Genomic DNA, 14,446 nt, shown 5'->3' on the forward strand with positions numbered 1-14,446 from the left:
CCAATTATCATTCACTTAAAAATAATAAAATTTTTCATTAATAGTTGATTATTTTCATTTTCCCCTTAAATCATGTTTTTATTTTTCTCCACAGAATTTAATTCTACTCTTTGATATTTGATTGAAAGTCCTATCAACCACTATGTTGTAATTCTCTGAAACACACAAAAACATACCTAAGTTGCAATTCATGTTTAATTTTGCTACCAGATTTAACTTTATAGTAACTATGAATTTAATTATTCAAATATGTATGCATATACTGCCAATTTGTATAAATGATTATTTAATACAAGTATAAATGTTATTCTAAATGCATATCTTAATGAGAATAAATGGTGACAGATATGGTACCTAAATTAAAAGAGGCATCAGTATTTACCACTCTGTCATTTAATGACCTGAAGTTTTTGCACCCAAGTTCAATACAAGGAAGTAAGATTTCTTCCGTATTAGTAAGGAATAGTAGTAAGAAGTTTGAATTTATCTTTTAAGGTGTAAGAAAGGTTATTGTAAAACAGAAGATAAGAAAGGAAAATAAATAGGTGAACTTAATCACAGGAACCCATTTTCTCAGCCAGACCAGTTTTCAGAAAGAGTACATCAAGGGATCAGCATTGGAAACTGCTTTCTTTGCAAAAATTCCTGGTTGAATTTCCCTTCAAATGACTTCATGTTTCCCTAGGGTTACCTGGCATGAGGACTGCTATTATAATCATCTCAATTTGTCAGATGAGGAAATAGGTAGAATTTAAGAAAATTTCCCAAAGATACTCGTTTGAGCATTTGAACATTTTAATTCAACATTTAAATTAGCATATCTGACCCCTTATCCATTCATGTACCTAACCACTTAAATACATTAACTCCCACACAACTACTTGTAAAACTATTAATGTTTCTATAACACAGAATCATTATTAAGAGTTAAAGGAGGAGGAGGCAAGATGGCAGAAGAGTAGGGGGACACGCTCACCCTCTCCCACAAACACAACAACAAAAAAACATATCTATAGGATAAACGACTCGCACAGAACAGCAACCAATCGCTGGCAGAAGAACCTAAGCTCCGATAAGGGCAAGAATTCCGTGACATTACTAGGTAAAACAAGAGAAAAGAGGAGAGTGAGAGAAGGTGAATCCAAGCTGGATGGACACTCCTGAAAGGGAACTGCGGAGGAGAAAGGGATCCCACACCCTGGAAAGTCACCTAGATCAACAGAAAGATCAACCCAACTGGAGGAATCTCCAGATGCAGAGAAGAGTGCAGCAGTAAGTTGGAGTTCTGAAAAGCAGAGCGAGAACCAAACAGATCATCTGAACTACAGGCACAGTCACCAAAAATTGAGACGCCTGGGTGGGGGCTGGGCACTGAGACCTTGGCTCCAGAGGTTAGTCCCCAGGAAAGGCCTGGGGGGCGGGATGGAACGGAGACTGCTTGAGAGGTCTAGAAACTGGTTTGTCAAGTTTGAAGGGGCAGAGACTGCCTGGGAGACTAGAAAGCGGAGTGTTGCAGGGGGAGGGAGAAATATGCTAAGGGCGGGGAAGTGGAAAGTCACATCAGAGGGAACCTGGGAGAAGAGCCGGGTCTGTGACAGTGTTGCAGAGGGGAGAGAAGAAGGGGTGGGCCCCCATAAAATTCTCCCCATGCCACAGCGAGCTTACCAGCCTGCTAGCTATCAGAAAGTTGTGCTTCCCAGTGCATTCCGCCCCCACCCCTGCCCCCCCAACCCATTACGTACACGCCAGACCTGGGGCTGCCTGCCATCTGGGAGGGCTGGCCTCAACAATTGCCAGAAGCCTACCACTGCAGGGGCTGTAGCTGCCCTGGCCTGCTTGCCCTTTGGAGGGGCCACACCCCCGCAGAGCAGCACCAAACACCAACAGCCCCCAGGAAAAGGCCTGCAGCCCAGAAAAGCTAGAACAAGCTTGGCCAGGCCGTGAAAAGATCTGCCAAATTCTTGGAAAGGCATTGAGTCTGGCTGCCCTGGGGAAGAGCCTCTGGGGTTTGCAGCGGCCCAGCTAGCTGCTCCCTCCCTTGGGGGGTGCTGCACTCCCGAGGAATAGCTGCTCAGCACCCCAGCCCACTGGAGGAGCCCCTGCAGCCCAGAAAAAGCTAAAACAAGCTTGGCCAGGCAGTGAAAAGATCTGCCAAATTCTTGGAAAGGCCTTGAGTCCAGTTGCCCTGGGGAAGAGCCTCTGGGGTTTGCAGTGGCCCAGCTAGCTTCTCCCTCCCTCAGGGGGTGCAGCACTCCTGTGGAACAGCTCCCGAGGATCGGCAGCACCCTGCAAGAGCCCCTGCAGCCCAAAAAAGCTAGAACAAGCTTGGTCAGGCTGTATGTAAAGATCTGCCTACATTCTCAGAGAGTACTTCTGAGTCAGGCTGCCCTGGGGAAGAGCCTCTTGGGTTCTCACTGATCCAGATAGCTGCTCCAACCCTGGCGGGGGCACTGCACTCCTGAAGAACAGCTGCCTGGCACTGCCAGCCCCTTGAAAGAGCCCCACAGGCAAAAAAACCAGAGCAAGCACTGCCTGGCCAAGTGAAAACTGCTTCCATCACAGTGGGGACCTCCCAGTCCTGTCTGCTCTCAGGAAGAACTCCTTTGCTTCAGAGAGACCCTGTTAACCCTGCCAACACTCCAGAAAAGCCACACTGCCTCAAAAAAAGACTGACCAACACCACCTGCCCTCAGGAAACATTCCACGGCAGTGACAAGGCAAACACTGCCTGGCCACGGAGAGTACAACTCCACTGGGAAAAAGAAAACAACAAGCAAGATGAAGAAGCTGAGAAACCACCCCCAGTTAAACCAACAGGAAAACTCACCTAAAGCAGTTAACAATGAAACAGATCTCTGTGGTCTGACAGACCTGGAGTTCAAAAGAGAAACAGTGAAAATACTGAAGGAATTAAGAGAAGATATGAACAGTAATGCAGATACCCTCAGAAAGGAACTAGAAAATATAAGGAGGAGCCAAGAAAAACTAGAACATTCATTTGCAGAGATACAAACTGAACTAAGGGCAGTAAAAACCAGAAAAAATAATGCAGAAGAATGAATCAGTGATGTGGAAGATAGAATAATGGAAATCACCCAATCAGGTCAGCAGACAGAAAACCAAATGAAAAAACATGAAAGCAATATAAGAGACCTATGGCATAATATAAAGCGGGCCAATCTATGCATAATAGGAATTCCAGAAGGAGTAGAAAAAGATAAGGGGACGGAAAATATATCTGAAGAAATTATCACTGGAAACTTCCCAAATCTAAAGGATACTGAGTTCAAGATACAGGAAGCACAGAGAGCCCCAAACAAGTTGAACCCAAATAGACCCACACCAAGACACATTATAGTAAAAATGGCAAAAGTTAGTGATAAAGAGAGGATCCTAAAGGTAGCAAGAGAAAAGCAGAATGATACCTACAAGGGAACCCCCATAAGATTATCAGCTGATTTCTCTACAGAAACACTACAGGCCAGGAGGGAATGGCAAGAGATATTTAAAGTGCTAAAAGGAAAAAAAATGCAACCTAGAATACTCTATCCAGCAAGAATGTCATTGAAAATAAAAGGGGAAAAATTTTTTTTTCAAAAAAAAAAGCTAAAAGAATATAATAATACAAAACCCAGGCTAAAAGAAATAATGAAAGGGATTCTTTAAACCAAAAAGAAAGGAAGGAAAGAAAGGGAGGAAAAAGGAAAAAAAAAAAAAGAAGAGGAAGAACTAGGATTGAGGAAACCACAATCAGAGAGCAGTCACTCACATAAGCCAGAATACATATTTAATCATGAACATGTTTCAAACAAAATAAAATTAAAAAGAAAAAAAAACCGTCATCAAAATCATAAAATGTGGGCAAGGGATTTTTGGAAATAAATAGACACCTTTTTTTTTGTTTCTCTTCTTAATTTTAATATAGTAATGAAGTGTTTGAACCTACAGGACCATCAGGCTAAAACACACAATTATAGGAAGGGGTTAGCATAATTAAGGGGTTAAAAACATACAGCCAAAAACAAACACTGAATTCACATAAAATGGAAAACAAAACACTAAAAAAAAGAAAACAGATAATAACTGGAGACCATCCAACCAAAAACAGAGAGGAAGAATGGAGAACCATAGAAACAACTGGAACATGAAGTTCAAAATGGAAATAAATAATCATCTATCAATTATCACCTTAAATGTCAATGGACTGAATGCTCCAATCAAAAGACACAGACTGGCTGAGTGGATAAAAAGGCAAAAACCTTCAATATGCTGCCTACAAGAAACTCACCTCAAGACAAAGGATACATATAGATTGAAAGTGAAGGGGTGGGAAAAAATATTTCATGCCAATAGACATGACAGGAAAGCAGGAGTTGCAATACTCAGACAAAATAGACTTTAACACAAAAGACATAAAGAAAGACAAAGAAGGACACAACTTAATGATTAAGGTATCCATCCAAGGAGAGGATGCTACTATCGTCAACATATATGCCCCAAATACAGGAGCACTCAGATACATACAACAAATATTAACAGACGTAAAGGGAGAAATCAATGGGAATACAATCATAGTTGGAGACATTAATACCCCACTCACACCAATGGACAGATCCTCTAGACAGAAACTAATACAGCAACAGAGATCCTAAAGGAAACAATAGAAAAGTTAGACTTAATTGACATCTTCAGGACACTACATCCAAAAAAATCAGAATACACATTCTTCTCAAATGCACATGGAACATTCTCAAGAATCGACCACATATTGGGACACAAAGCTAACCTCAACAAATTTAGGAGCATAGAAATTATCTCAAGTATCTTCTCTGACCACAATGCCATGAAATTAGAAATCAACCATGGGAAAAGAAATGTGAAAAAAACTACTACATGGAGACTAAACAACATGCTACTAAAAAACCAGTGGGTCAATGAGGAAATCAAGAAGGAAATTTAAAAATACCTTGAAACAAATGATAATGAAGACACAACCTCTCAAAATCTATGGGATGCTGCGAAAGCAGTGCTCAGAGGGAAATTTATAGCAATACAGGCCTTTCTCAAAAAAGAAGAAAGATCCCAAATTGACAACTTAACCCTCCACCTAAACAAATTAGAAAAAGAAGAACAAAAAAGACCTAAAGTCAGCAGAAGGAAGGAAATTATAAAGATCAAAGAAGAAATCAATAAAATAGAGATTCAAAAAACAATAGAGAAAATTAATAAAACTCAGAGCTGGCTCTTTGAAAAGGTGAACAAAATTGACAAACCCCTGGCCAGACTCACTAAAAAGAGGAGAGAAAGAACCCAAATAACCAAAATTAGAAATGAAAATGGAGAAATCACAACGGATACAGCAGAAATACAAAAAACCCTAAGAGAATACTATGAACACCTATATGCCAACAAATTTGACAATCTGGAAGAAATGGACAATTTTCTAGAATCTTACAGCCTGCCAAAACTGAATCAAGAAGAAACACACCAAGTGAATGGACCGATCACTAGAAATGAAATTGAAGAAGTCATAAAAACACTCCCTACAAATAAAAGTCCAGGACCAGATGGCTTCACAGGTGAATTTTATCAAACATATAAAGACGAATTGGTGCCCATTCTCCTTAAACTCTTTCAAAAGTTTGAGGAAGAAGGAAAACTCCCAAAGACATTCTATGATGCCACCATCACCCTTATTCCAAAACCAGACAATGATAACACCAAAAAAGAAAACTATCGGCCAATGTCTTTGATGAATATAGACGCAAAAATTCTCAACAAAATCTTAGCCAACCGAATCCAACAACACATCAAAAATATTATACACCATGACCAGGTAGGGTTCATCCCAGGTTCACAAGGATGGCTCAACATACGCAAATCAATCATACACCACATTAACAAAAAAAAAGTCAAAAATCATATGATCATCTCAATAGACGCAGAAAAAGCATTTGACAAAGTCCAACATCCATTCATGATCAAGACCCTCGCCAAAGTGGGTATAGAGGGAACAATTGTGAACAAAATCAAAGCCATTTATGACAAACCCACAGCAAATATAATACTCAATGGGGAAGAAATGAAAGCCTTCTCACTCAAATCTGGAACAAGACACGGATGCCTACTCTCACCAATGCTATTCAACAAAGTTTTGGAAGGCCTAGCCACAGCAATTAGGCAAACAAAAGAAATAAAAGGCATCCATATAGGAAGAGAAGAGATACAACTGTCACTGTACACAGATGATAGTAAACATAGAAAACCCTAAGGACTCAACCCCAAAACTACTTGAACTGATTAATAAATTCAGCAAAGTAGCAGGATATAAGAATAACATTCAGAAGTCAGTTGCATTTCTGTATGCTAGCAATGAAATATTAGAAAAGGAATACAAAAATACAATACCTTTTAAAATTGCACCTCAAAAAATCAAATACTTCAGAATACACCTAACCAAGGAGGAAAAAGATTTTATATGCCAAGAACTATAAAACTTTAATCAATGAAATCAAAGAAGATGTAAAGAAATGGAAAGATATTCCATGTTCCTGGATTGGGAAAATCAATATTGTAAAAATGGCCATACTACCAAAGCAATCTACAGATTCAATGCAATCCCTATCAAAGCACCCATGACATTTTTCACAGAACTACAACAAACAATCCAAACATTTATATGGAACAAAAAAACCCCAGAATTGCCAGAGCAATCCTGAGAAACAAAAACCAAGCAGGAGGCATAACTCTCCCAGACTTCAAGAAATATTACAAAGCAAAAGCCATCAAAACAGTGTGGTATTGGCATCAAAACAGACATACAGACCAATGGAACAGAATAGAGAACCCAGAAATAAACCCTGACACCTATGGTCAATTAATCTTTGACAAGGGAGGCAAGAACATAAAATGGGAAAAAGAAAGTCTATTCAGCAGGCATTGCTGGGAAACCTGGACAGCTGTATGCAAAGCAATGAAACTAGAACACACCCTCACACCATGCACCAAAATAAACTCAAGTTCGCTGAAAGACAAATATAAGACAGGACACCATCAAACTCCTAGAAGAGAACATAAGCAAAACACTCTCTGACATCAACATCATGAATATTTTCTCAGGTCAGTCTCCCAAAGCAATAGAAATAAGAGCAAAAATAAACCCATGGGACCTAATCAAACTGAAAAGCTTTTGCACAGCAAAGGAAACCCAAAAGAAAACAAAAAGACAACTTACAGAATGGGCAAAATAGTTTCAAATGATGCAACGGACAAGGGCTTAATCTCTAGAATATATAAGCAACTTATACAACTCAACAGCAAAAAAGCCAATCAACCAATGGAAAAATGGGCAAAAGACCTGAATAGACTGTTCTCCAAGGAAGATATACAGATGGCCAGCAAACACATGAAAAAATGCTCAACATCGCTGATTGTAAGAGAAATGCAAATCAAACCTACCATGAGATATCACCTCACACCAGTCAGAATGGCCATCATTAATAAGTCCACAAATAACAAGTGCTGGATGGGGTTGTGGAGAAAAGGGAACCCTCCTGCACTGTTGGTTGGAATGTAAACTGGTATAGCCACTGTGGAGAACAGTTTGGAGATACCTTAGAAATCTATACATAGAACTTCCCTATAACCTCGCAATCCCACTCTTGGGCATATATCTGGACAAAGCTCTACTTAAAACAGACACATGCACCCGCATGTTCATTGCAGCACTATTCACAATAGCCAGGACATGGAAACAACCCAAATAAATGTCCATCAACAGATAACTGGCTTTGGAAGAGTGGTATATATACACAATGGAATACTACTCAGCCATGAAAAAAGAATGACATAATGCCATTTGCAGCAACATGGATGGAACTAGAGACTCTCATACTGAGTGAAATGAGTCAGAAAGACAAAGGCAAATACCATATGATATCACTTATAACTGGAATTGAATATGCAACACAAATGAACATCTCCTCAGAAAAGAAAATCATGGACTTGGAAAATAGATTTGTGGCTGCCCGATGGGAGAGTGAGGGAGTGGGAGGGATCAGGAGCTTGGGCTTATCAGACACAACTTAGAATAGATTTACAAGGAGATCCTGCTGAGTAGCATTGAGAACTATGTTTAGATACTCATTTTGCAACAGAACAAATGGTGGGGGGAGGAAAAATGTATACATGTAAGAATAAGTTGATCCCCTGCTGTACAGTGTGAAAAAAATTAATTAAAAATAAATAAATAAATAAAAAAGAGTTAAAGGACTTTTATTGCTACTATTATTCATCAATAATTTGATAAATAACACTTCACACCTTGCTCATAACAGAGAATAGTGGAATAATGGGAACTAAATTTCAGAGAGGTGAGAGGTGTGCCAATCAAAATGAGTCCATCACTCTTCATCAAGAATATTTCCTTTTGTCATTAAACAATAACAATGAAAAATGCACATGCACAAACACACATAACACTTGCATTCTTTATCCAAAATGCCATATAGGAAAGGGAGTGTGCCTATGTGTGTGAACATGCATAAGGTCCCGTATCTAAGGAGAAAGACGACAGGAAGATTTAGATGAGGAACTGTCTTTAAATGTTCACTTTAAGACTTTTTGCCTCAATATTTTTCTATAACAGAAACTATAGTATTCACAGTAGCCATTTTGATTTCTGGTCTGGGTAGCCAAGTTGTTTCATAAATCTGCATGAGTATACTAACTGAAAAGTGCAAGACCTTGTAGCTCTGTGGTCATTGAACACTCCCTGGAAGACCATTAATGTGAAGAGTGAGGTAATTAAAGCTGTGGTTCCATGGCCAAAGGTTAAATTCCCCAAAGCCCTGAGGATTATTAATGAGTAGCTGGGCAAAGTAAAAGTGTAACACTGAAACTGAGACAAGAGGCAAAGAGAACCAGAAATATGCCAGATTAATATTTCAGCATTACTATAGCCAGGAGATTTATCAAATGGTTGGAAAATGCAGGCTTTAGGCATGTGAGGTAACAAGGAACATGACAAAGACTGCAAGAACCTACAAACATGAATACAGATATAAATGAATAGTAAGAATAGCACAATAGATGTATTTATTCAACAGAAACTTATTGAAGATTACTGTGGACAAAGCACCAAGGAGAGGCTCATACTGCAAAATCAGTCAAGATATTCAGTCATTCTAAGAGTGAATGAATCAGAGTGAAAAACGATCAGGCAGCTCCAGGACACTGGACAATATGGTTTAGCTAGGATTAAAATAAACTAACAACAACAACAACAAATTATGCACCTTTTGTGGGAAAAAAAACTAACAACAACAACAAATTATGCACCTTTTGTGGGAAGTATGTTTATTTTTGGTGACATTTCAGGAGTTTTAGGATGAGTTAAATTAGATATAAGAGAGCCAAATGGTCTTTCTCTGTGAGATCTGCATGCAAAACTCATTCATGACATGAATGAGAAATTTCAAGTAGTCTGATATGACTGGAGTAAAAATGCATTGTGTTGAAATGGTGGACTGGGTTAATTAAATTAGTTACTCAAATGGTAGATTTTATTATTCTATTAACCTATTATTGAGGATTAGACATCTGTTTTAGATGTGGGTCAATGATTAATACAGTTTTGTACACCATATCCAAAGAGTTAAGTTGTTTCTCCAATCACTCCTCATCCCCATAAAACTTACAGATGTATACTGAACCAACATACTTCTTTTTTGTTTCCAAAATCCATATTTAAAATACGTGTGTGTGTGTGTGTTTGTGTGTGTGTGTGTGTGTGTGTGTAGTGATTACCTGGACTTGTGTCAATTACAGTAGATTTAATTCATTCATCTCTTATTTACCTGCTCTTTTTTTTTTCCCTTTATCTAGTTAAGAAGACAAAATAGAAGAAAGCCAAATTCAGATTGCAAGTATAAATATTTTTCACATTCATTCTTTTGGACAAGAAAAAAAGTAGATAAAGAGAATAGTCATGAAAGATAGCCTTGCAGTTCTTGCTTTGGGATGAGACAGAATAAAGCTGCCACGTCCAACCCCATGGTCTCTTTGAAATGGCAATAGAGATTTGCAAAGGGAATGCTTTCATAATAGCCAAGAATCTGAAAAAAGACCTAAGGTGAACAAAGCTCTTCCTGGGTCTCTGAAGTACTCAGCATTCCAGATCAGGACGAAAGATATGTATGGATATGAATGAATGTATGCATTTATATTTATATTCAAGAATAAGTCTAAGGAAGGCTACAGAACATGTAGAAGTTGGTCTTTCAGGCTGAGCCTATAGACTACTGTATGAAATACCTACATCAATTCTAAAAGAAAATGAAAGTGTATCATGGAATAAAATTGAAGGAATGTCTATGAAACAGCTGGACTGGTTACCTCCTCCCTTTTTGTCCTTTTCTGCCCTCCTTTCATCTATAAAAGGAATATTTATCAGTGTGTATTCTTTTCTCCATGGTAAGCAGAACTGCTCAGACTCTGCAGAGGATTAGGCTTTCTGCAATGGATATTGTTTTCTTGGTGTAAAGCCCTTCTTATTTTTTACATGACTGCAAGCAGAGGCCATTACTTTTTCACTGTAAAATGATGCTTGCTAATCCACATACTCTGTGAACATACACAAATTATCACCTACTTTGACTACTCCATGGGAAAAATAGGCCTGCCCAACTGAGGAGGAAACTCACCACCTACTGTACAAAGATTTGAATACAAAAAAAAAAAAAAAAAAAAATCAAGATTCATCAGCCTTTTGGGGGAAACTAATAGCTCAAAAAGTGACCAGAAAGAAGTGTTCCCTTTGTGGCTCAGCAGTTAACAAACCTGACTAGGATTCATAAGGACACAGGTTTGATCCCTGACCTCGCTCAGTGGGTCAAGGTTCTGGTGTTGCCATGAGAGCTGTGGTGTAGGTCCCAGATGTGGCTCAGATCCTGCATTGCTATGGCTGTGGTGTAGGCCAGCAGCTGTAGCTCTGATTTGACCCCTAGCTTGGGAATTTCCATATGTCGCAGATGAGGCAATAAAAAGGTAAAGGAAAAAAAAAAAGAGCAGAAGGAGAAAAAAAAATCTAAGGAAAAGAACATTTAAATACAATTACATTTGATACCTCTGGTGAGATTAGACATTTTTCCCTGGGGGGGGGAGATTACCTCTATACTACATCAAAAAGAAAAACCATCTTTCAAAATAAAAATCTGATTATGGAAAAAAATAGAATAATCCTATTTCTCTGTCTTTATACTTGTGTCCATAAAATTCTCCAAAGTCACATAAATGGAGAATATTTTTAAAAACTCAAAACATATTCTAGTAAGTTTTGAAATTCATAAATTATTTTATATACTTCTAATTACTGTGAAAATAAATTATTATTCAATAAATTGTGCTATCAAAAAACTGTTTGGTATTTATCCCATACTATATATTTAAATAAATCTATATTATAATAATAATGATAATACATAAGTTAAAAGGAACGTAAAAATGAGGATAAACTATACTTTAATATTTATGTGATAGTGGAAGGAGAATTTCTTTTAAACTACAAATGTAGCCAGAATTGTAGAGTAATGAATAAAAATTTTTAAGTAAAAGTTTAAAATTTTCTTTAAAGTAATAAGGAAAGAAGCCAAAATTTAGCTTAGAAAAACACTGCAATATTTTATGAAAAAATAGACATTTATAACAAGAAAATGATTAATATCATGATACATGGATTTTTTAAAATAAAATATCAATAAGAAAAAGGCTAATACTATAAAAGAAAAAATTTTAAAAAGAAAAAGTCAGTCACCCCCCAGATCCCATGCCAATCTTACTTTAGTAGCTAGCATATATTGCACTTTTTCTGGTAATGAAATATATTTTTCCTTGGGTACTTTCCCCTTGTCCTATTATCCTCTCATATGTTTTTAATCTTACTTATGATTCAGAAAAAAAGCTGTAATTATATACATCAGTTAGATGAAACCCTTTTCGAATGGTTATTTTCTATTGAAGAATATCAATCCAACAATGTAATTAAAAAGAAGTTTGACATAAATTTTTTTCTTATTTTTTCCCTTAAAGCTTTTCAAATTCCAAAATATGTTAGCCTTAAAAAAATTCTAAACTAACATCTCAGGTATTCAATTTTCAGAAGTTTTTTTCCCCTTTCAACTTCCTTTTGGCAACTTTTATTTTTAAAGTCTTTTAAATCACCCTGCACATTTTAAAACGTGTAAGCAAAAGGATTTAGAGCTGTCATTCGGAAATGTCATGTCTGTTGTCAGTGGTTCATGAATAATTGACACTGAGATTACCTAGGGAAATTTACAATTAGCCTCCTCATTAACATAAGAACGAACACTAGGCTGCTCAGAGGATGCTAGATTTTAACTTAGGTATTTACTCAAGAGATAAAAAAGTTTATAATAGGATCTCTAATGAAAAATTCATTAGTTCAATTTGATATCCCAAGGGTTTCCAAGTTACTTCATGAATCAGTCATTGAGAAAACCAAGAGTACATATTCAGTTATTAATTTATATTTAACTAACTGTAAAAGTCCAAATAACAAGAGATCAATCTACAGGTAACTTATGATAAAATGATTTCAACAGCAGTGATGCAAAATAAATACCATATAGATCATTGCTAATCTTGTTGATTACTCAGAGTTGAAAATTAAGTTCTAAGAAATGTACATAATATTAATAATATGATATCTAAATATTTATTTGTAATTGTTCTGGAATGAATTTTAAATATATAAAACTCATTCAGATAATAATAAACAACTTTATGACTCTGTTCTCTTTAAGGCTGATGTTTAAATCTCAGAAGTTATCAACTATACTTCAATAAAAAGTTAAACAATTATTACAAGAGCATTAATAAAATTAAAAAAACACTGATTTTTGTCCAAATACAGTAATGAGAGGGAAAAAAAAACAAAACAAAATGGGTAATGTTCAATAATATGCACATAAAAGTACAAAAGTCTCTTCCCACTCATTTGTACATAGATATATTCATTAGGTAGACCACTTTGGAGGTGTCTTTAAAGATGCACACATTTTAGGTTCAGTTATAAGCAGCAAGGATTTTAAAGTATTATTTTTTAGTTCAATTTTGGAATTGAAATTATGGAGAGTGAAATAAGACACTAAAGATGTTAGAAAATATTACAATACAATTTTTAAAATTCTAAAGAAATGTCTGTATAGAGTATAGGGGGAGGCATTTCTGGAGACGTCCTACTCTATATAACATGTGTTGTGGCAATATGTCATTCAGACAAAATCACACATACACATGAAGAAATTATCAAGAGGAAAAAAAAATTCATTTCACTTGAAGTGTTTTGTTTTAAAATTACAAGAAGTACTAGGAATCAAGAGATCCTTTTGGGACTGAATAAAGTGGCCAAAAAAAAAGGAAAAAAAAAAGCCAAAACAACAGGGATCAAGTAACTAAGTTTTAACCTGTCCATTGTTATCCATTTCTAACATTGTTTCACATGATATGTCATTTCCTGATTCCAAGAGAATATGGAGTAAAATTAATAAAAGTTCTCTAGAGAAACAGAACCAATAGTGTATGTGTATATCCATGTACTGTACATATATATGTAATACAAAAAAACATATTATAGAAGTTCTGTTGTGGGACAGTGGGTTAAGATTCTGCAGCCACTAGTGTTGCTGTGAAGGCATGGGTTTGATCCCTGGGTTAAAGGATCCAGTGACATAGCAGCTGTGTCACAGTTTGCAGCTATGGCTCAGATTCATCCTGGCCTAGGAAACTCCATTTGCTGTGGGTGTTGGCATGAAAAAATATTATATATGTACATATATTTATGTATATTTATATATACTTTTTTATTTTTTAGGGTGGCACCTGTGGTATAAAGAAGTTCCTAGGCTAGGGGTCAAATTGGAGCTATAGCTGCTGGCCTACACCACAGCCACAGCAACACCAGATCTGAGCATCATGTGCAACCTATACCACAGCTCACAGCAATGCCAGATCCTTAACCCACTGATCAGGGCCAGTAATCAAAACCTGCATCCTCACGGGTTGAGGATGGGTTCATTTCTGCTGAACCACAACGGGAACTCCAAAAATATATGTTTTAATGAGACTTCTTAGAAGTCTTATTAGGATGCACTATAAAACACAAATATTTTGTAAATTAGTTTTGTGAAAGGTAAAATATTGTCTTTTGTTAAAGGTAAAATGTTATATAATTTAGAAATTTCAAGAGTCCTGTATTTGAACTCTGTTCATAGCTTTTTTTTTTAACAGTTTATACAAACTGCTAGAAATTGGAACAACTTCCTACATTAAGCTGAGATAAGTATGACTATAGCCCTTTCCCTTCCATTTATGTGTATTTATGACAGTAGGTATAAATAGCCTGGAAGTACATATATACCATAACAGC

The 14,446-nt window shown here is 36.7% G+C and overlaps 1 long non-coding RNA gene across 1 annotated transcript in view; it reads left to right on the forward strand.

The window, feature by feature from the left end:
* The window catches only part of LOC102163618 (uncharacterized), a 501,092-nt gene extending 490,720 nt beyond the window's left edge, over positions 1 to 10,372 (forward strand). Inside the window, exon 26 of the long non-coding RNA XR_014812954.1 lies at positions 9,886 to 10,372. This is a non-coding gene — a long non-coding RNA (uncharacterized LOC102163618). The remainder of the gene's footprint in view (positions 1 to 9,885) is intronic.
* Positions 10,373 to 14,446: the final 4,074 nt, after the last annotated feature.

The sequence above is a fragment of the Sus scrofa genome, chromosome 8 (genome assembly GCF_054392235.1).
Source record: "Sus scrofa isolate SSC_HxYL_T2T_F1_AM1 chromosome 8, Sscrofa_HxYL_maternal_Yorkshire_Landrace_v2.0, whole genome shotgun sequence".
Lineage (NCBI taxonomy): Eukaryota > Metazoa > Chordata > Mammalia > Artiodactyla > Suidae > Sus > Sus scrofa.